The sequence below is a fragment of the Tupaia chinensis genome, unplaced genomic scaffold (genome assembly GCF_000334495.1).
Source record: "Tupaia chinensis unplaced genomic scaffold, TupChi_1.0 Scaffold145685_1, whole genome shotgun sequence".
NCBI classification, from domain to species: Eukaryota; Metazoa; Chordata; class Mammalia; order Scandentia; family Tupaiidae; genus Tupaia; species Tupaia belangeri.
Window position 1 is genome coordinate 5,831,766 of NW_006205542.1, and position 21,567 is coordinate 5,853,332.

Here is a 21,567-nt window from a genome sequence, read left to right on the forward strand (position 1 = left end):
ATTGGATAAGAGGGTGGATTTTAAGTATCCTCATCACACACACATGTAAAAAATACTAATTATGGGTGGTGATGAATTTATTAATGTGTACTTACATAATACATACATATATCAGTCACTTTGTATACCTTAAATTATTTTTCAACTAAATATTAAAAATAGCACACAGATGGTATCATTTCATAGCATACATTAATCATGACATGCATTTTAAAACAATAGTGTATGCTCATTGAAGAATTTTGTAAAATACATGAAGCTAAAGAAAATAAAACTCACTGCTAGTCTTTTTAAAAAATGCTAATAGTTGGTAACCAGCAGTTAGCATAATGGCTATGTCTCTGGACTTCCACGTAGTCGACCGTGGTTCGCGTCCCGGACCCAGTGGCTTAAAACTCACGCTAAGCACATGTGCGTGCTTGCCCAAGATCCCGAGAGGAGAATGGAGGAGAAGGGATTGTGGCGTGACCATCTCCCCTGGGGGGTGATTTCTCGCTTTCTGTCTCTATGTCTCACTCTCTGTCTGGTGAGCGCACACGCCCTATAGCGAAAAAACAAAACAAAACCTCTCAAAAAAAAAAATGCTAATAGCTATATATTCTGTAAGAAAAACAATTAGTACCTTCCTGCTGTACATACTACTTTATAATCACTTTCTTTCCACTTGCAATTTACCAAGAATTCTTTTATGCCACAAGATGTTTATATTCAGCATGCTTTTTTGTTGTATTTATTTTTGTTTTATTTTAAATTTTAAAGCTCAACGTCTTTTATTTTCATCAAAAATACAGAAAATGCATAAATATTTTGATGCAATTTTTTAGAGGTAGACACCTGTGAAATCACCATCCAGATGAAGATAGAAAATCATTACAACACCTCAGAGGGCTTGCTCATGTTTCTTGCTAGTCAATTCTTTCCATTCTATATTCCAGAGGTAATCATTAGTCAGATTTTTATTACTATATATTAGGTTTTTTTCTTTTTCTTAAAAAAAAAACTTATTCTGGCACCAGCAGATGGCATAATGGTTATATTGCTGGACTTCTATGTAGTCGACTGAAATTCAAGTCCTGGACCTGGCGACTTAAAACTTATGCCGGTCATGGGTGTGTGCACACCCCAAAATCCCAAGAGAATGGAGGAGAAGGGATTGAGGCATGGACATGCCCCTTCAGGGGCGATTTCTCACTTTCTGTCTCTCTGGCAAGCACACATGGCCTAAAGCAAAAACAAACAAACAACAACAAAAAATAAAAACAAAACACAAACTCTCTAAAAAGAAAAAAAAAAAAGTACAAACAGCAAGACATAATGTTCTAATTTCTGTGTTTTCTGGCTCAGCATGATGCTTGTGAGTTCATCCATGTTGGTGATTGTCTGCACTTCCTCTTTCTGCTGTGTTAGATATGTTGTATGAATGAACCACACGGTTTATTCTATCCTTGATGAACATCTGGATTATTTCCATGTCATGATTATTATGCACAGAGTTGCCATAAGCAACTTGTACATGTCCTTTGGTGAATATATGGAATCATTACTGTAGCGCATGTACCTAGAAGTGAAACTGCTGTGTCATAGAGTAGGTCTGTGTTTAACTTTGGTGAACACTGCCAAACACTTCCCCAAAGTGGCTGCACAAATGTGCACTTCCACGAGAAGTAGATGAGAGTTCTAGTTGCTCTTTACCACCCTCAGCTCTTGGAATTGCTAGTCCCTTTAATCTCAGTCATTTTAATGAGGGCTCTGGTCTCAAATTTCTTTTCCCCCAAAGTAGAGCATCTTTTTTTCATCAGCTTATTGGGCATTTGAGTATTTTGAAATGCCTTTTAAACTTTTGCCCATTTGAAAAATCTGTTGGTCTTTTTACTTTGTAAAAGTATTTTATATGTCGGATAACACTCCTTTGACAGATGTGTGTTTTGCCAACACTTTTCCCAGTTTGTGACTTGCCCAATCACTCTCTTAATGATATGTTTTGATTATATATACTTTAATGACTATGCAGAAGTCCAACATAAAAACACAGCATAACTTTAAAAATAATGTAAGTAGCACTATTTGGTGGTGGCGATCATTTCACATAGTAACTCACCCCCCCATCCCCCCAACATGTTTCTATTTTTATATCAGGATTCTTGAAAGTTTCTATTAACATTGTTACCCTCTACATAGAAATGATAAATACTTAAGTTTTAGTTTGATACTCTTTCTTACCCCTTTTTATACACTGGGAGGCTAGTCACACCACAATTTCTTCTCTATTCTTCTTTTGAGATTTTGAAAACTCATGCACATGTGCCTGGTGTGTCTTTCAAGTTGCTAGGCCCCAACTTAAACTGTGCCGTTGACCATGTGAGATCCAGCCACCTTAGCCATCATGCTACCAGCTGGATCTATTTTTTTAAGAGAGATTTTTTTTGCAATAGGATGTATGCGCTCATGGGAGAAACAGAGAGAGACAGAAGGTGAGAAATCACCCACCCTCCTACCAGGGAGGATAACGATGCCGCAGTCTTTTCTCCTCTCAGGATTTTAGGTATGTATGCACACATGCCCAGCCTGAGTTTGAAACTGCTGGTCTAAGACTCGAATCATGGTTGACTATATGGGAGTCCAGCAACATAACCATTATGCCATCTGCTAGTCCCCCAGCTGGCCTTATTTAAAATTAAAAATTTTCCAGGGCCAGCAGGTGGTGTGGTGGTTAATGTGTTGAACTTCCACATGGCCAACCACAGTTTGAGTCTAGGACCTAGTGGCTTACTTTCTCACTTTCTCTCTTTTTCTCTCTCTCTAGTGAGCACATGTGCCCTACAGCAAACTTAAATAATAATAATGATAAATAAGTAAAAACACATACACAAATACATTTTTTATCCAGAGAATGTTTTGCATTTGCACGTGTGACAGAGACAGAAAGTGCCTCTCAGTGAGGTGTAGTCATGCTGCAATCCTTTTTCCTATATTCTTGGCATGTTTTCTTAAGTTGCTGTGGCCAAGATTTGAACTGTAGTTTGCTATGTGGGATCCAGTTCCCTCCATGTAGCATTTTACTTCTATGGGACTGGCCACATTCAGCACATCTCTTTTATAAGTCTTCTATTTCTTCATTTTTTAAAAGGTTATTTATTCATTTCTTCAGGGAGGGAGAAAGAAGAGAAGAGAAGAGAAGAGAAGAGAAGAGAAGAGAGAGAGAGAGAGAGAGAGAGAGAAAGAGAGAGAGAGACCCTAGAAGCTCTTCACCCTACAATCCACTCCAAGCCTTACTGGCTTGGACCATTGGCAGGTACATACCTAGCATGTTCAGGAATGACCAGGAAGTAATCCCCATGTGGATGCAGTCACCACCATCTGGCCCCTGTTTTCTCAGGTCTTTACTTGAGTAATAATGTTCATAGATAGACACTGGGTGCTGAAGAATGAGTCTGGAAACAAAGCTTCTATATTAATTTTTTCAGATTAGCTCAGATAATTAATCATGGAGACATTTTAAAGGCCCTAAATCAACTCAGATACACAAATAACTAGTAAGGCCACTTTCCCCATAAAATAACACAAACTTTGTAGAATGGCTTACTTTGTCCGTAATTACCAGTGCTCTCTATCTCTCTCTCTCTCTCAATTAGAAACAAAACCTGGAATTCATGCTCTTACTATGGCCTCCACAGCCTGTGTTTTGTGCTTCTCCAATTCATCTTATATGGCTTTCTCCTCGCTCGCCAACCACACAGGCATCTTTTGGTTATTCACGCAAAACAAGCTTGCTCCTGCCTCAGAACCTCTGCATTTAAAAATGCCTCCACGAGAACAATAAAGGGCCTGCCATTTCACTCTTTATAAAATCATTTGGTCTCAGTTCAATGATCACCTTCTTAGAAAGGAATCATTTCCTGATGATATTATTTAAAGGTCCTCCCTCCCCCTGCCATCATATTACTTTACTTCTTTCATAGCTCTTATCACTATAAGAGTTGATCATGTTTATTAATTTGTTTAATAGTTTATGATATGCTCCTCACTTTTAGAGTTCGACTTTAGGGACCATGTCTATCTCATCTCCTACTGGGTCCTTGCTGTTTACAATTTGACTGTCATACACGGTGGGCCCTGATCGTTTTAATTGATGGACTTGAATGAAAAACATCTGAGACAACAAGGTCAACAAGTGAAAACTACTGCTTTCAGATCATTCTAAATTGCTAATTAGTAACTTTTCTTTGAATTGATATTTAGCTGTGTCTGAAGAAGACACAGAGAAATAAAGAAGGCAAGAGTTCCATCTCCAAGATTCCCCTTCGAAGGGAACATGAACTAAAAACGTTGTGCTACCTGTACTGACATCTTGCTGAAGGTCTGATTTTATTTCTGTGGTGTGTAAATGTAACATGAACTGTTCCCAAAAAGAAGTTATTTTGAAAAAGTAAATAATATAGATGATGTTTCTTTGTTTTATCTTATTGTTAGTGCTCCTAGAGCTTTCTAGGTCTGTTTATTAAAGACAGTACTTCTCACATTTTCTAAAAACAAGATTGTCGTTCAAAAGAGCATTAGTAGCTTTGATCATACTATTTTCCCTAAATACGGGTAAGTGTAAACTGGCCATATGAGTATTCTCAATATTGGAAAAATATATTGGATAGTTTAATGATAATTATATTAAAAATGGACATGTTGGGACCAGCAGTTAGCATAATGGCTATGTTGCTGGACTCCCACGTTGTCGACCACGGTTTGAGTCCCGGACCTGGTGGCTTAAACTCACGCCGGGTGCGTGTGTGTGCGTGCCCAAGATCCTGAGAGGAGAATGGAGGAGAAGGGGTTGTGGCATGACCATCCCCCCTAGGGGGTGATTTCTCGCTTTCTGTCTCTATGTCTCTCTCTGTCTGGCAAGTGCACGTGCCCTATAGCAAAAACCTCTCAAAAAAAAAAAAAAGGAAAAAATGTATATGTTAAGGAGAGCAAAGTTGGAGAACTATTAGCACTTGTTTTCAAGACATCGTAAAGCTACAGTGATGATGACCACATGGAAGGCTGGCTGCATAGTGAGCAGTTAAACACTGCAGAGAAAGGTGGATCCTACAAGGCTAACTAGGGTTTGAGTCCCAGTGTGATGACTTGAAAAACGTGCCAAACTTCCAAACTTACGTGTACATACGCAAGGTCCTGATGGGATGACAAATCAGAGAAAAAAGATTGCAGTGGGATCAGTCCCCTATGTGTTTGTTTGTTTGTTTGCTTGTTTGTTTTTTTCTCTCTCATGCATGTGCATGTGAATTCTGGGTAGGGGGAAGAGAGAAAGAAATCAGTCACCAATAGCTCAGTGTAACAAAATCGTCCAGAAATAGACACAACATGTATACTAACAGTAGATTTTTTACTAAGGTACAAAAGTAATTAAGAAAGAACAGTATTAATATATTTTTTGGGGGAGAGATTTTTGCTATAGGGCATGTGAGCTTATGGGAGAGAGAGATATAGGGACAGAAAGTGAGAAATCACCTCCCAGGGGAAATGACCATGCTGCAATCCCTTCTATTCTATTTTCCTCTTGGAATTTTGGGCACACAAGCACATGTGACTGGCATTAATTTTACGCCACCAGGTCTGGGACTCAAACCATGGTTCACTACAAGGGATTCCAGTGACATAACCATTATGCCATCTACTGGTCCTAGTAGTTTGTATTTTAAGGAAATAATATTGAAATAATAGGGGCCATTGGGCAAAAAATTTAAAAAATAGGAGAAGAGTTGATTCATACCTTAAGCAATGTACAAAAATTAACTGAAAAAGAATAATAAAATTAAACATAAAATTTTAAAGTATAAAACTTGTAGAATAAAACATAGGTGAAAACTTTTGTAACCTTGAGTTAGGTAAAGATTTTTTTTTTAAAGATACAACACTAGTCTTGACATGCCACCAAATGAAGAAATAAACAACATTCAAAGCCTTATAAGCCACACACACTAAAAAAGATACAACACTAAAAGCATGATTTACAAAATTACCAGTTAATAAATTTGACTTTATCAAACTTTAAAAAAGTTTCTGCTCTTCAAAATACATTGTTAATAGAATATAATGACGAGCCACATGCTTGAATAAAATATTTGCAAATCTTGTATCTGATAAAGGTCTTGCCTCCAGAATTAATTAAAAATTCTTGAATTCAATAATAAGAAAACAAAAAAACAACTTAATTAAAAAATAGGAAATATATTTGAAAAGATACTTCATCAAAGGAGAATCGCAAGTGGCAAATAAACACACACAAAAATGCCCAGCATCATTAATTGTTAAAGAAATGCAAATTAAATTTATAATGATATACTGCTTACACACCTTTTAGGCTGGATACAATGAAAAGATGAACTGTAACAAGTATTGGCAAGAATATGAGAAGCTGGAACTATTATTAACTGCTGGTAGAAGGGTAAAATAGTACAACTACTTTGAAAAACAGTTTAGCAGCTTCTTAAATAGTTAAATATATACACATTGTTTGAGCTATCTAATCCGCTTCCAGGTATTTTAAAGAGAAATTAGAATTCTCAGCCATACAAAGACTTGCACATGCATGTATGTAGCAACCTTATTTGGAATAATTCCAAACTGGGAACAACTCAAATCTTTGTCAAAAAGAGAATGTATAAACACACTGTGATTATGTGTGTGTGTGTGTGTGTGTGTGTGTGTATATATATATATATATATATATATATATACACATACATATATATATATGTATAATGATATAATTCTTAACTCCACTCAGCAATAAAAAGAACAGATTGTGAGACATACTGTATCATAAAAGAATCTGAAAATAATCATGCTGAGTGAAAGAGCTAGCCAAAAAAGAACACATACTATATGCTTCTATTTATACGTAATTTTAGAAAACACAACCTAACCTATAATGACAGACAGCTGATTAGTAGTTGACTGGACTGGGGATAGGGCAGGAAAGAGACAGGAGGGCAGAATTAAAAAAGGGATGAGGAAAGTTTTCGAGATAAAGAATGTAGTCATTATCTTGATTGTGGTAATGGCTTCAGAGATCTATACATATGTCAAAGCTTGTCAAATTGTGCACTTTAAATATGTTCAGTTGATTGTACATGGATTATATCTCAATAATCTTCTTAAAGTAAAATTAGTGATGTTTTAGAGTTTATTTCTTCCATGAATGAGAGAGACAGCACCCAAATGGGTCCTGACACCCTGATGCACCTGCTCTTTCAGTGAGCTACAGACTGTGGGCAAGTGTGTGCCCCATTTATTCTTAGGGGGGTCTTTGGAAGTGAACCTGGAACCTTCCCATGTTGTTCATTCTTCCAGAGCACCACCTTTCACCTTAGTGCCACCATCCAGTGTCCTGTGGTAGTGTTTTAGAACAGGGGTTCCCAAACCCTGGACCACTAATACTGGTCTGTGATCTGTTTAGGAACTGGGTCAGGAAGCATGAGATGAGGGTGAGTAAAGTGAGCAAAGCTTCATTTGTATGTATAGCCCATCACTCACATTACCACTTGAGTTCCACCTCCTCAGATCAGTGGCAGAATTAGATTCTTATAGTAGCATGAACCTTATTGGGAATGCACATATGAAGGATCTAGGTCATGCTCTCTTTAAGAAAATCTAATGCCTATTGAGCTGAGGTGGAGTTGAGGCAGTGAGGGTAGTGCTAGGGAATGCTTACAAAAACTGCGTTATGCTGAAGTGTGGCATAGGATTGGCAGCTCAGCCAAACATCTCCAGTAGGTCTGCCCAATTCTTGTGCTCATCAGCATTAGTTCCTCCCACTGTGCTCCACATTCTTCTGCTATAGTGAAATGCCAAGTTCTGCAGGCGTCAAAGCTGCATGGACTATGTGTAAACTCAAAGCAGAAAAAGGGCAACCTTCTCTTCCATTTATGTTCATAGCTGTTGGAGAGTTGCCCAAACTACCCATGAGTGATATTTTTCAGGGTTCACCCAAAACAGCTGTCTCAATGTTAATTTATGACCTCTGCCCCTTTGTCTCTTCTGTTTAAAAGCATTAATGGCACAAAGAGGTGTGGTATTATCTGTTGAAGATATTTTGTAGTTTTATCAACAGTACTAGGGAGAAATGTTCAAATGTTCACCTGTTGAAATATCCATTTTGTAAGACAAATAATAATGTGATTGAATGTATGGAAGAAACCGAAATGAAAAAAATTAAAAAAAATTAATTAAAAAAACTTTTTAGTTTTTTTTTTTTCTTTTTTTGGAGAGGTTTTTGCTATAGGGCACATGCGCTTGCCAGAAAGACAGAGAGAGACAGAGAGATAGATAGCGAGAAATCACCCCCCTGGGGTATGGGCATGCTGCAATCCCTTCTCCTCCATTCTCCTCTTGGGATCTTGGGCACGCACACACACGTGCCTGGCGTGAGTTTAAGCCACCGGGTCCAGGACTAGAACCGTGGTCCACTACATGGGAGTCCAGTGACATAGCCATTATGCTAACTGCTGGTCCCCAAACTTTTTAGTTTTGTTTTCTACTGTCCCCAAGACAAAGGTCTAAATCCTTTTAACAAGATACAAGAGCCACATAATCTAAACTCTATTGACCCCCACTTTGGCCTTACCAAAGTTGAGGCTCTCCAAAGGATCCTCAGAGGTTTTGCATAATTTAATTGATCCATCCTTTGCACTACTCCTGCTTGGTTAAATCTCAGTTTAATTGTCTGTTTCCCAGAGAAGGTTTCTTTGACTTACTTCTTTGGTCTGAGTTCCTTTGGGCTGCTATAACAAAAGAACTTAGAATAGTAATTTTTTTTTTTTTTTTGAGAGTTTTTTGTTATAGGGCACGTGCACTCGCCAGAAAGACAGAAGGAAAAAGAGAGACAGAAAGTGAGAAACCTCCCCCCGGGGGGTATGGCCACACTACAATCCCTTCTCCTCCTCCTCCTCTCAGGATCTTGGGCACATACCCACATGTGCCTGGCCTGAGTTTAAGCCACCAGGTCTGGGACTTGAACCAAGGTCAACTACATGGGAGTCCAGTGACATAGTCGTTACACCAACTGTTGGTCCCTAGAGTGGTAATTTATAAACAACAGTTTATTGACCATCATTCTGGATGCTGAGAATTTCCATAACCAAGGTAGCAGCAGATTTGGTGTCTGGTAAGGGATTGCTTTTGCTTCAAAGGTGGTGCCTTTTTGCTGTTTCTTTTTCACATGGTAGAAGGAACCAGTTACCTCCCTCAAGTCTCTTTTTTTAAGGACACTAATACCATTCAAGAGTATAGAGTCCTCACAATTTAATCATTTCCCATAGGCATCATCTTTTGATACTATCACATTTGGTATTAATTTCTAACAATTTTCATTTTGAGGGGAGACCAACATTTAGACCATAGAAACCTCATTGGATGTTCTACTGTACCTTCTAGTTCCTCACACATTGATCAACTTACCTCAAAGTGTAGTGCCTCGCTTGTGTGTCAGATTTTAGTTTCAGTAGCCCTGTAACAATCCTCCTCTCACTTCTGTATTCTGTATGCAGATGTTTATAGCAGCTTTATCCATAATTGCGGAAACTTGGAAATGAGTACCATGTCTTTCAGTAGGTGATGGATAACACTGAAACAGTGGAATGTACTTAGTGCTAAAAGGAATTGATCTATCAAGCCACAAAAAGGCAGAGAGAAAAGTTAAATGCTTATTACAAAGTAAGAGAAGCCAATTGCAAGATGCCACCTACTGTATGACTCCAACTACATGACATCCTGGAGATGGTCAGACCATGGGGACAGTAAAAAGGTCAGTGATTTCCAGGGATTGAGGGGAGAGAGGGTTGAATAGGTAGAGCACAGATAATTTTTAAAGTAGTGAACTGCTTTGTATGATGCTATAATAGAGGACAAATATCTAAATCCATAGAATGTACCACACCAAGGTTAAATCCTAAGGTAAACTATGTTTGGATGATAATAATATGTCAGGTTAAATTCATTTATTGGAACAAGTCTAGCAGGAGATGTTTATGGTGAGGGAGGCTATGTACATGTAGGGGTAGGCAGTATATTGGAAATCTCCGTACTTTCAGCACAACTTTGCTGTGAACTTAAAAATTCTCTAAAAGTATTAAAGACACACACACACACACACACACACACACACACACACACACACTATAGGATGTTCTCACAGAGAGATACTAATTAACCATGGTAGACCTATACCTTTGCAAAAGTAACCAGAAGTGCCCAGACACCAACTGACTTGTTTAGTTTCTAGGCAGGGAAGCCAATGCTCGGCTGTCTTTGGTTAGGACTTTGGGATTGTTAGGCTGTTTAAAATTACTTATCTACTGGAAAGGCCCTGAGCTCTGTAATCTGTGCTGTTCCCTTTACCATGGTGTTTTCCCCAAATTGCATGACTCAGTTTGATACACTCTATTCTGTTTAGTCTTTGCACAATTCATTTCAAGGCTGTCAGCCCCTTCTGCTCCTCCTCACAATTAATGACCGCTCCTTCCCTTGATTTCTGCACTTCTTTTTCCACTTGCCTATTACCACTGCCTCTCCTTCAGGGTTCAATGACATGCCCCCTGGTTCTTTCATTTCTATTTTATACTTGCTTTTGTCAGCCCATGTTCCCACAGAGAACTTACTGTCATTTTTATAGAGACTCTGGCCATGGCTCTTATCTATTTTCCTATCAAAGGCTTTAGAATCCTTGGGGATCTCAGAGGCTGAGTGGGGAAAGCAGCTGTGGAAAATGCTACTTCAGCTTCACAGGTCAGGACCCTTGTCTGTGTGCCTACTGGGATCTCTACATCGATCTTCCCAGTTCTACCTACACACACACTAGCAGTCATGCTGGGCTCTAATTTTGAGGATAATGGGCACTAACAGAAAAAAGCATCTGCATCAAATCCTTCCTTCCTGCTGCCACATAAATTTGAACAAAGTGGAGGAAGCTAGGCCCTGGTCACCAGAAAGTAATTTGGATTGATCTGTTTTCATAAAACACATTCGGTGCTACATCACTTTTTATTTTTAATATTCACTGTCAGGATATGATACTTATGCCAATTAAGAATACAAAAATTAAATTTGTCTTGAGTTATTTCATTTTTCCCACAGGTATTTTTCTAGAGCAATTAACATATAAGAGTGAAAAAGACTTGGAAAGTTACACATTTCTTTCTCCTTTCTTGAAATGAATCACGCAATCTAATTTGAACACCAACTTTAAGAAATCACATGCTGTTTCTACTTGATGTTATATCAGAGCTTTGCTGCTTCTCCTTGTTGGCCACCTCTGTTGTCATGGCAACGGTCGTGCTTACACAGATGCAGCAATGCATTTGCTGAGCAGAAAGATCATGCCATTGTTTATGAGAACAATTACTTAAGAACAGGTGTCATGAACATAAGAATCATTGTTAAACTTGTTAGAAAAAGGGCAAACTAGAACATTGCTATCACATAAGATACCATATGAGGAAACTAGTGAAAGGAAAATAGTGTAAGCATATAATACACGTAAGCATACAGAGCTTTTCATGGGCTGAGTTAGTATAAACATGGTAATGCCTGGAATATAAGCACAGGGTCATTGACACTGAGCCCTAGAAGGGGCTTTAGAAATAATCTAGTGTGAACTCTTTCTTTTTTTTTTTTTTGGAGAGGTTTTCACTATAGGGTGCGTGCGCTCGCCAGACAGACAGAGAGAGACATAGAGACAGAAAACGAGAAATCACCCCCCAGAAGGGATGGTCACACCGCAATCCCTTCTCCTCCATTCTCCTCTCGGGATCTTGGGCATGCACGCACACATGTCCGGTGTGAGTTTTAAGCCACCGGGTCTGGGACGCGAACCGCAGTTGACTACATGGGAGTCCAGCGACATAGCCATTATGCTAACAGCTGGTTCCCTAGTGTGAACTCTTAAGTTGTTCTAAAAAACAAAAAATACTATCCCTCAGCAAGCTGCATATATATAATTTCTTGTGGAAAATTAATGAACGCTACCATTTATGTTGTGATCAGGAGAAATGCGGAGCACATGTAAGTGGACATCATGTGGTTTAAAATACACCTTATTAATAAAATAAATATATTTTCTCATAATATCTGAGGAGCTTCTGATTGGAGTACTTGATTTTATGGTAATGCACTATTATATCTAGGGAGGTAATCCCAATTGAGCAAAGTAAGTTTTTAATACATTTTTTTCTTGCATATATGAGATAACTAATTATTTCTCACTGAAAATGAAGGTGAAGTTGAGTCAAATTATGTTATTCCGGAAGGTTAAAAAATGATTCTGAACTAAAGAGCTGTTGCTGATAGCCCTCTAAACTCTCTTATTCATTCTTAAAACATTGTCTAATAAAATTGTCCTTTTAGAATTACCTGAAAATAAATGGGCAGGGTAAGAGTTTTCCAATTTCAAGAAAAGTCTGAATAGTTTGTCAGCCAATAGTAAGTCTAAATTATGTTATTCCGGAAGGTTAAAAAATGATTCTGAACTAAAGAGCTGTTGCTGATAGCCCTCTAAACTCTCTTATTCATTCTTAAAACATTGTCTAATAAAATTGTCCTTTTAGAATTACCTGAAAATAAATGGGCAGGGTAAGAGTTTTCCAATTTCAAGAAAAGTCTGAATAGTTTGTCAGCCAATAGTAAGTCTGCCCTCCGCTTTAATTTCAAGAGAACTCTGAATAGTTTGTCAGCCAATAGTAAGTCTGCCTTCCGCTTTAATCATTTTCCTGAAATGCCTTGGTATCTCTCTTCTTGCAATGTGATTCTTTTTTTTTTTAAATTAATTAATTTATTTTTGTATATACATTCAATCACATTGTTCAGCTTACAATGTGAGCATTTCAATATGTGAACTTTCTCCCTAGTCCCGTTGATCAAAATATCTTCAACCGATATCACTACACCTCCCCATCCCGTCAATGCTCTACCTCCGTGTCCCTTCTCCAAATGGCAATGTGATTCTTTTAAGGTTGTGCTTTCAGCAACTTCCCCAAGGTTTAAGTTTTTCCTTCGCTAACATTTATAAGGCATTTTTCTACATAACAGGCACTATGAGATTTGTCCGTTTCAGGAAATAAATGATATTTTCCTGTCAATTGCTGTTGTGGAATTCTATCAGCTATGTCTTGGCATTATTTCCAAGGACATTATTTTCATTCTAAATGTGTAGATTTTCCTCTTATTGATAAATATGAGTACAAGACTGACATATAATGTGCACTGTAGGACTGAATTAATTATTTCACATTAAATAATAGGGCCCAATTTTTAGATGTAGAGACCAATAGGAAAACATGAGTTAAGGGGTTGTTGATATTGTTTTGGATCAAAGGAGACAATTAAAAGTAATTTAGTTAGTATATGGATTCATTGTCACCAACGGAAATTTCATTGCAGAGCAGACTGTGGTGTAACTATGTAATAAAGGGTATATTTGATCTTGCAGTAATTTTGATACCAGAAGTTTAGATGATGGTTGAATTAAAACACTCAGTTTAATACACATTCGCAAAAGGCCGTAAATGTAAATGACCTCTAGCTCTACATCAGTCATGGGCATGTAAATAATGATTACAGCAAGTTTAGCACTAAGCTCTGAAGATGTTAAACTGGTGAAAAGGAAAAATGCTGTGTGCCAGAGTGCATGAGAACCATGTTTGCAGAAAAGGGAACAGAACAGAGTGATTAAAAGAATGAGCTTTGCCGGCCACAGTTCAAGTCTTGGACCTGGTGGCTTGAAACTTACGCCAGGCATGTGTGCGTGCATGCCCAAGGTCTCAAGGGGAGAATGGGAAAGACGAGATTGTGGCATAGCTATCCCCTGGAGGGTGATTTCTCACTATCCCTCTTTCTGTCTCTTTCTGCTGAGTGCCCTAATAACAAAAACCTAAAAGAAAAACAGAAAAGAAAGAAAGAAAAGAATGAGCTTTGTAGCCAGAGTTATAATCCCAGCTTGAACTCTTCTTTTAAAATTTTAGGTAAGTAGGGACCAGCAGTTAGCATAATGGCTATGTCACTGGACTCCCACGTAGTCAACCACGGTTCGTGTCTCGGACCCGGTGGCTTAAAACTCACGCCGGGCGCATGTGCATGCATGCCCAAGATCCCAAGAGCTGAATGGAGGAGAAGGGACTGCAGCGTGACCATCCCCCCTGGGGGGTGATTTCTCGCTTTCTGTCTCTATGTCTCTCTCTGTCTGTCTGGTAAGCGCACATGCCCTATAGCGAAGACCTCTTGAAAAAAAAAAAAAGTAATTTAGGGGCCAGGAGATGTTGTGGTGTTGAGGGCTCTGGCCTCCTACATGACCAACTGTGGTTCAAATTCTGGATTTGGCTGCCAGGTGGCATGGTGGTTAAGGGTTAAGGAGCTGGACTCCCACATGCCAACCACAGTTTGAGTTCTAGACCCAGTGGCTTGCTTTCTCATTTTCCCTCTCTCTCTGCTCAAATTAAAAAATAAAAATAAATTCTTTTTTTTTTTTGGAGAGGTTTTTGCTACAGGGCACGTGTGCTCGCCAGAAAGACAGAGAGAGACAGAAAGCAAGAAATCATCCGTCAGGGGGGATGGCCACTCTGCAATCCCTTCTCCTCCATTCTCTTCTCGGGATCTTGGGCACGCATGCACATGCACCCAGTGTGAGTTTAAGCCACCGGATCTGGGGCTTGAACCACAGTCGACTACATGGGAATTCAGCAACATAGCTATTATGCTAACTGCTGGTCCCCCAAAATAATAATAAATTCTTAAGAAAAATTCTCAAGGCTTCATTTTTTTTGCTGTAAAATGAGAATAATCGTTAACTTATAGAGTAGTGAACTGACGTAATAACAATGTATCTTGAACATAGCAGGTATTCAATAGTAGAAATAATGATTACTATTTTAAAAAAGTTTATTTGTTATTTCTTTTATGAAAGATATATACACACACACTTGCACACACACACACCTATTAGGGTCTTCATGCCATGATCCACTCCTAGAATTAGATGACCTGGCTTACAGGCATGTGCATGTGCATGTGCCTGGTGTGCTCAGAGAGGTCCTGGGACACCTTTCCCATGTGGATCCAGTTGTATTGCCACTGTGCCACAACCTGGCCCCAGTGACTCTATTTTGATAGGTTTAGTCAATCTTTGTGTGGTGAAGGTAAAATATTACAACTGTTTTTCATTTTAATAAAAAAAAATACTATTTGTAAGATAGAGAAAATGCATGATTATAATGAAAATCTTGAACATTTTGAAATAAACTTTTGGATTACTATACAGATGTTTATTTTCACCTTTACAAAATGTGTACATTATATTCTTTGTTGTCCAATAAACCTTAAAATGTCAGCTATAAATTTACCTAGATAATATTTGATAAAATATTATGGGTAAAGTCTAGTTAGTAGCCTAGGGAAGTTCTGCATGAAAAAGACCTCAGCTACAGCCCAGTACCACATCTTTGAGATAATTGCTGTCCTGGCTCATAGCCTTGAACATGCACACCTGGAAGACTGATTATAAGTTGCACAATTTCCAATGGTGTGCTGTGTCTCTCAATAATCACAGAAATAACAATTACAGAGAAAAAAGGCCAGATATGTATCATTTGCCCATTTTCGTGGTGTAAATACTTCCATCATGGCAGATTTCAACTGTAATTTCTCAAAATTTAACTGTCAGCTCTTTGGTATGAACTGTTCCTTTACTGCTTAGATTCTATTCTCGTTGCAGTTACAAATTTCTTGATGTCTACTCTAGTGAGCCTCTTATTCCATGTCATCGAAAACTTGGTCCTACCTTGCCTGTAAGAAGATGAAAGATAGGTTTTCTAGGCCATAATGTCTTAATTTGAACACCCAAATACATGAAATAAAGACTGCTAAATCTAGAGTAAGAAATAGCTAAAACACACTAATTATTGGAAATTATAAAACCCCACTCTCACTACTAGACAGGCTATCTAGAAAATAAAAAATACAGAGACACAGGAGCTAAATCAGATCATAGACCAAATGAATCTGACAGACGTTTATGGAGCATTTCAACCAAGAACTAAAAATGCTTATTTTTCTCAGCCTCATGCAGAATATTTTCAAATACAGACCACATAGTAAGGTACAAAAAGGGTCTTTACAAATGAAAATGTATAGAAATGGTACCTAGCATCTTTTCTGATCACAATGAATTAAACTTGAAATCAATAACAGGTCTTCAAAAATACACAAATTCATGGAAAAGAAACATTTTACTCCTAATAACTTCCAAATTACTGAAGAAATAAAAATGAAATAGAAGATTTTTCTGAAACAAATGATAACAAAAACACAACCTTCCACAGTCTCTAGGACAAACTAAAAGCAATCTTAAGAAGAAAGTTCAAAACGATTAGTGCTCACAATAAAAAAAAAAAATTTGGTAAATAAAACCTCTTGTTGCATTGCAAGAAACTGAGAAAGCAAGGGGGAAAAAAACCCAAAGGTACTGAAAGAAAAGAAATAATAAAGATTGGAACAGAAATAAATGACATTGAGAAAGAAAGAACAATAAAAAAAAAAAACACAGGAAGCTGTTTTTTGGGTTTTTTTTTTTTTTTTTTTTAGAAAAAAGAAACGAAATCAACAAAACATTAGCTAAACTGAAAAATAAACAAAATCAACAAAACATTAGCTAAACTGAAAAATTAGAGAGAGGACTCAGATAAATAAATCAGAAATGAAAAATGTGATATTAAACAGCATAGGAATACAAAAGATAATTAGGGCATTCTATGAGTGGCTATAGGTCAACAAACTGGAAAACACGGGAAAAATGGACATATTTCTGAACACTTTCAATATATCTAGATTGAACAAGAAAGAAATAGCCTGAATAGACCAATAACAAGTCAGTAATAAATAGTCTCACAACGAAGAAAATCCCAGGTATCAATGGTACAATTCTGAATTCTAAAAAGCTTTTAATGAAGAATTAACACCAGTTCTCACTGTAGGTCTAGTTAAAATGGAAGGAATCCTCTAAGAGTCATATTAGGAAGTATCCTTTACCTTGATATCCAAAGCAAACAGGATGTAACAAAAAAGAGAAAACTACAGATGAATATCTGTGATGAAAACAGATGCAAAAAATCCTCAACAAAATACTAGCAAATAGAACACCACAGTATATTAAAAATATTATACATCATAACCAAGTAGACTTTATCCCAAGGATGCAAGAATGGTTTAACATAAATGAAATAAAAAATATAATACATCACATTAACAGATGGAAAAAGTGTTCATAATCTATGGGACATGGAAAAAGTAGTCATAAGAGGGAAATTCATAGCAATTAGTGCACATAAGAAAAGGATGGAGGTGACTTGTCGCCTAGCACCGGCGTGCAGAGGTGAACAGCCCTGGAATGGGGCCCGGAGGCGGAGCCTCCAGGTCGGGCAGGTCTGAGTCCCGCCCTGCCACTCGGGCAGAACGCGTTGTCCCTCTGGGGGAGCTCAAACCTTTAGCCGGACCTGGGACGACCTCCTTGCGCTCCTCCCAACGCAGATCCGCGCACTGCACCATCGCGCGCCCCTCGGCTGCTCCTAGGGCTCAACGCACCCTGTTCCATTTGTGTGCCCCTTTGCGAGACCCGGGTGCAGCCGGCGCCCCTCTTATTCCAAGCACGCGCAGCATGACGTTCACCCCCCCCCACCCCAAGTGCTAGCGTTCGGCTCTTGCTCGAGGCGGTGGCGGCGGCTCAGAAAGCATGTATTTGTGAAAACTACAAGCTGGTCACAGATTGTTATAAAAATGAGGATGGTAAATGCCAGTGTACTTCATTTGGCACCCAAAATACTGTCATTTGCTCTAAACTGGCTATGAAGTGTTTAGTGATGAAGGCAGAAATGACTGGTTCGAAGGGTGGGAGAAGGGCAAAACCTGAAGGGGCACTCCAGAACAATGATGGACTTTATGATCCAGACTGTGATGAGAAAGGGCTCTTTAAAGCCAAGCAGTGCAATGGCACCTCCACGTGTTGGTGTGTGAACAGTGCTGGTGTCAGACGAACTGACAAGGACACTGAAATCACCTGTTCTGAGCGAGTGAGGACCTACTGGACCAGTGAATTGAAACACAAAGCAAGAGAAAAACCTTATGATGTTCAAAGCTTGCAGAATGCACTTCAGGAAACGATCACATCTCGCTATCAACTGGATCGAAAATTTATCACAAATATTCTGTATGAGAATAATGTTATCACTATTGATCTAGTACAGAATTCTTCTCAGAAAACTCAGAATGATGTGGACATAGCTGATGTGGCTTATTATTTTGAAAAAGATGTTAAAGGTGAATCCTTTCCTTGTTCCAAGAGAATGGACCTGAGAGTAAATGGAGAACAACTGGATCTGGATCCTGGTCAAACTTTACTTTACTATGTTGATGAGAAAGCACCTGAATTTTCAATGCAGGGTCTAAAAGCTGGCATCATTGCTGTCATTGTGGTTGTGATAATAGCAATTATCACTGGAGTTGTTGCAGTGGTTATTTCCAGAAAGAAGAAAATGGCGAAGTATGAGAAGGCTGAGATAAAGGAGATGAGTGAGATGCATAGAGAACGTAATGCAGAACTACTGCAGATTGAAAATTACCTACAAGAAGGAAAATTAGTAAATTAAATTAGATTACAAATATATGAACATGGGCAAAGAGAAGATCTTTCAGGATTATTTCATTAGTTAACAACATACATTTTTAATAGTGAACCTGTACTGAGAAATATAAGCAGCTGAAAGTTGGCTTTACCAATCTTCACCACAAGTGTCTTATTAACTATACAACTCAGAACTTGGACTGCATAGTTAAAATTATACAAAACATTGAAGGGTGCATTAAAAATATGTTCGCAGTGGAGTTTGAGTAACTATTTCATTTTGTGATTGAAAGCTGCCTGTTTAAGTCTTGTACATATAAATTTTTTTATGAACCAAGAAATAAAACATTTTAAACTATAATTCTTAACTTTGAGTCATATTGAATATAATTCCATAGTATGTACATAGGTTTGAAAGTACCCTGAATAAAATTATGAATTAGAGTTTGTGTAAGTACTTATAAGTACTTTTATACTTGATATAAAATGTATAACCTATAATATGGAAATTCTTTTTTTTTTTTTTTTTTTGAGAGGTTTTTGCTATAGATCGTGTGTGCTCGCCAGAAAGACAGAGAGAGACAGAGAGACAGAAAGCAAGAAATCATGCCACGATCCCTTCTCCTTCATTCTCCTCTCAGGATCTTGGGCACGCACGCACACGCGTCTAGTGTGGGTTTAAGCCATCGGGTCCGGGACTTGAACCACAGTCGACTACATGGGAGTTCAGCAACATAGCCATTATACCAACTGCTGGCCCCCCCAGCTGGTCTTTATAGGCCACCTGAAAGTCTGCAAGAGGAAGGCTTGGCCTCTTGAGCCTAGTTTCCCAGTATCTTTGGAGCCAAGGCCTCTGAGCCATCCCCAGCAAGCACCCAGGGGTGGCTGAGGCCCCCAAGAATTTGCCTGTATGATGGTTTTCTTTAAGAGGTGGCTCTTGAAGCCTTGTGTGTGTTTGCAAGGCATGATCATTGCAGAAGTGGTTCCTGCACCTGCAAAGCCAAAGCCTTTCATACTGAGAGTTTCTTCAGGCTCCACGCTGGGCCAAGACCTCCCTCGAGGTGCCACTAGTGCTCACAAGACCGTCTGCTAGCTTCCACTGGAGCACTTCCTCACCTTGCCCACGTCAAGCTTGGTCCAGCCTAGTCAGAGAGTCAAGGAGACCGCGGTTGTTATGAAGGATGTGAACTCAAGCCTTCAGAACAAAATGCAGTCTCCTCCCTTAGTGAAGATTCTGCCCAGAGAAGTGCAGCAGAAACCGAACAGTGCCTCCCTGTTTGAAAGTTAACCCCAAGGATCTGCTTGTATTTCATTCCCAGTAAGAATGCGTGAGCCTGGATCCTGTTCAGCAGCCCACCTCAGAGAAAGACGACAACGATGCTGAGATGTTACTAGTCTATAACAATAATCCCGAGGGTGAAGATCTTGAAAAGGAACCTGTAGAGGATGAAGATGGTGGAGAAAGGTCTTCAGATTTGGGTAAAATGGATTGTCTCCAAGCAACTTCCAGATTTCGATGAAGAAAGACTAAATAGAACCATTCCACAACAAAGGAAAATGAGAGATTTTAAAATTACCATTGAGAATAATACTCCACTAAAGGAACTCTCAAATTGTGTGCATATCGGTTCATTGGGCTTACTCGAAGTTGAAGAACAAGATGATACCCTTGTCCATCGTGTGGGAAACAGATTACTGAAAGCTCTTACCTTATTTCCTATGGTGACAGGACTCACATTAGAGAAAAGCCTGTGACTAGCCGCAGTGGGAAAAGCTTTAGTCATAAGACAAACCTCAAAAACATGAGCAAATCCATGCAGGAGAAAAGTCCTATTCCTATTCTCATTGTGGAAAACACTTTAGTCAAAATCCATTTCAGAGTCACCATGAAGAAATCCATGTCAAAGAGAAGATATCTAGGTGTTTAGAATGTGGGAAGACCTCAAAGAACACAGACTTGGTGCTTCTCCTGATGAGCCATGACACTGAGAGGCAGTTAGTTGCAAAGCATGTGGGTGAAGGCTTGACTGTCTGTCATGAGAAAACCCCACTCACCATACAAAGCCTGAAAGCTGAAGTGAGATCGGAAAAGATCTGAGGTGCCTACCTCAGCCTGAAAAGTGTTGTGAAGAATTCTGCATGGCAGGGCCAGCAGTTAGCGCAATGGCTATGTCACTGGACTCCCACGTAGTTGACTGAGGTTCGCGTCCTGGACCCAGTGGCTTAAAACTCACACTGGGTGCGTGCCCAAGATCCCGAGAGGAGAATGGAGGAGAAGGGATTGCGGTGTGGCCATCCCCCCGGGGGGTGATCTCTCGCTTTCTGTCTCTCTGTCTCTTTCTGTCTGTCTGGCAAAAATCACAGTGAGATATAACCTAACCCCCTGTCAGAATGGCCATGATTAAGAATATAAAAAGTGATAAATGTTGGTGGGGATGTGGTGAAAAGGGAACTCTCCTACACTGTTGGTGGGAAAGTAAACTGGTTCAGCCACTGTGGAGAACAATATGGTGGTTTCTCCAAGATCTACCAATAGAACTACCATTTGATCCAGCAATCCCACTTCTGGGTATCTACCCAAAGGACAGAAGAGTGCTTCTCAGTCAGAAGAGTGCTTACATATCAATGTTTATTGCAGCATTATTCATGATTGCCAAGACATGGAGCCATCTTAAATGTCCACAAACTGATGAATGAATTGGAAAAGTGTGGCATATATACTCTATGGAATACTACTCAGCCATAAAAAATAACAAGACCCTGGCATTTGATAGAAAGTGGTCAGATATGGAGGATCTATTGCTGAGTGAAGTAAGCCAGGCTATGAAAGAAAGATATTGTTGGGACCAACAGTTAGCATAATGGCTGTGTTGCTGGACTCCCATGTAGTCAACTGCAGTTCGTGTCCC

At 38.9% G+C, this 21,567-nt stretch overlaps 2 pseudogenes; both read left to right on the plus strand.

Moving 5' to 3' along the window:
* The first annotated feature begins 17,428 nt into the window (after positions 1-17,428).
* On the plus strand, positions 17,429-18,683 carry LOC102477302 (epithelial cell adhesion molecule pseudogene; annotated as a pseudogene).
* A 704-nt stretch (positions 18,684-19,387) lies between these two features.
* LOC102501267 (zinc finger protein 200 pseudogene) lies at positions 19,388-20,865 on the plus strand (annotated as a pseudogene).
* The last annotated feature ends 702 nt before the right edge of the window (positions 20,866-21,567 follow it).